This window comes from Halichoerus grypus, chromosome X (assembly GCF_964656455.1).
Source record: "Halichoerus grypus chromosome X, mHalGry1.hap1.1, whole genome shotgun sequence".
Classification (NCBI taxonomy): Eukaryota; Metazoa; Chordata; class Mammalia; order Carnivora; family Phocidae; genus Halichoerus; species Halichoerus grypus.
This window is the reverse complement of record NC_135727.1, coordinates 9113140-9114985: the sequence shown is the minus strand read 5'-3', so window position 1 is coordinate 9114985 and position 1846 is coordinate 9113140. Positions and strand designations below refer to the sequence as shown.

Here is a 1846-nt window from a genome sequence, read left to right as displayed (position 1 = left end):
TGATACCAATCATTAGATGTGGCCATCAATCTGTGCTCAAGTCCAAGATTAGTCACCCACTGGGCATGTTTAAGTATTTTGACTCTCACATGGGGCTCTACTCTCCATGACTATTGCACCAACTACCCACCCAGAAATTCCTATGATGTCACCAAGAGCCAATCAGGTGTTCTTTCTCTGATACTTATTTTATGTAAACCAGACAAAAAGTAAAGATATTTGACATTTTGGTTAGCTTGTTCAGCCTCTTGATGGGAATATGTACAACATTCACTAGATTCATAAACTAAAATTGAAAATCTGGATATATTTATAAATGCCAAAGTATATTAACTGTGCAAACATTCTCTAATAAAACATCATAAAAATCTAAGGAATCTTTTTACTACTATTTGAACAGTAAATTGGTATATCACACACTTGAAAAGAGGAAGTACAGTGTGCAAAACAGTCTGCTTAAAAACGAAATGAATGCTCTTTCCACCATCTTTCAGGGCCGCCATAATGGTGTGCACAAATGTCCTGGCAGATGCTCTCAAGAGCATTAACAATGCTGAAAAGAGAGGCAAATTCCAGGTTCTTATTAGGTCATACTCCAAAGTTATCATCCAGTTTCTAACTGTGATGATGAAACATGGTTACATCAGTGAATTTGAAATCACTGATAATCACAGAGCTGGGAAAATTGTTGTGAACCTCACAGGCAGGTTAAACAAGTGTGGAGTGATCAGCCCCAGATTTGATGTACAACTCAAAGATCTAGAAAAATGGCGGGGTAATCTGCTCCTGTCCCACCAGTTTGATTTCATTGTACTGACAACTTCAGCTGGCATCATGGACCATGAAGAAGCAAGACGAAAAGACATAGGAGGGAAAATCCTGGGATTCTTTTCTAGAGATGTAATACATACATGCAAATAAAACGCCTCAATGGAAAAAAACACGAAATGAATGATAAATGAATGAATAACTTTTTACCTACCCTAAAAAAAAGTCATGGCTTTTGCCAATGAGTTTAAGATTACTCTTTTTTAGATACATATCAAGATTTATGAAATTTTTAAAAATTAAAGGTTAAAAACAAATTTATTTGTAAGATTTCATTAAATTATCCACAAATTTCATTAAATTTTTTAAATTTCATAAAAATATCTCAATAATCTTAAGAAATCAACAGTAGTAATTACATTCCCCCCCATCACAAAATTCCCAAATGTATCCATGTGGCTGACTAGCCAAAGTAAAAATCTTTGGAAGAAAATTGAAAATTTGCTGAGATAACACAGGAATTTGGGGAAATCCTATTCATAACCTCATGGCGCCCAAGCCTTCTACTTTATTTACACTGATTTAGAATCAGCTAGAAAAATTTTGTGATGTGATGAGTTCTGGGTATTATATGCAACTAATAAATCATTGAACATTATATCAAAAACTACTGATGTACTATATGTTGGCTAATTGAATTTAAATAAAAAATAAAATAAAATAATCTTTTTTATAAAAATCCTTCAAATGCAGCAAACAGCAAAAATCTTATACACAAATGATGCTACCAGTCATACTAACTCCCATTAAACATCCTATTCACTTACATGCCTTTCTTCTCTGGACTGAAATTCAATATCCCAGGGCAAAACTATTTGGTGGTGTCATGGGGGCACATTTTTCATTTGATAAACAGTCTGCCAGGTGCTGATGACACATCAAACAAGCAGATGTTCCCTGCTTACAAAGGGCATAGAGTCTAAATGGGAGAAGACCTACATAAAACTGTGCAAATGTTATATACGGGGGTCCTAAATTGAAAGAGAAGATAGAAGGGGCACCTGACATGTGTTGGGGG

General features: G+C 34.8%; 1 pseudogene; it reads left to right on the top strand.

The window, feature by feature from the left end:
- Nucleotides 1-501: 501 nt before the first annotated feature.
- On the top strand, nt 502-921 carry LOC118555419 (small ribosomal subunit protein uS8 pseudogene; annotated as a pseudogene).
- Nucleotides 922-1846: the final 925 nt, after the last annotated feature.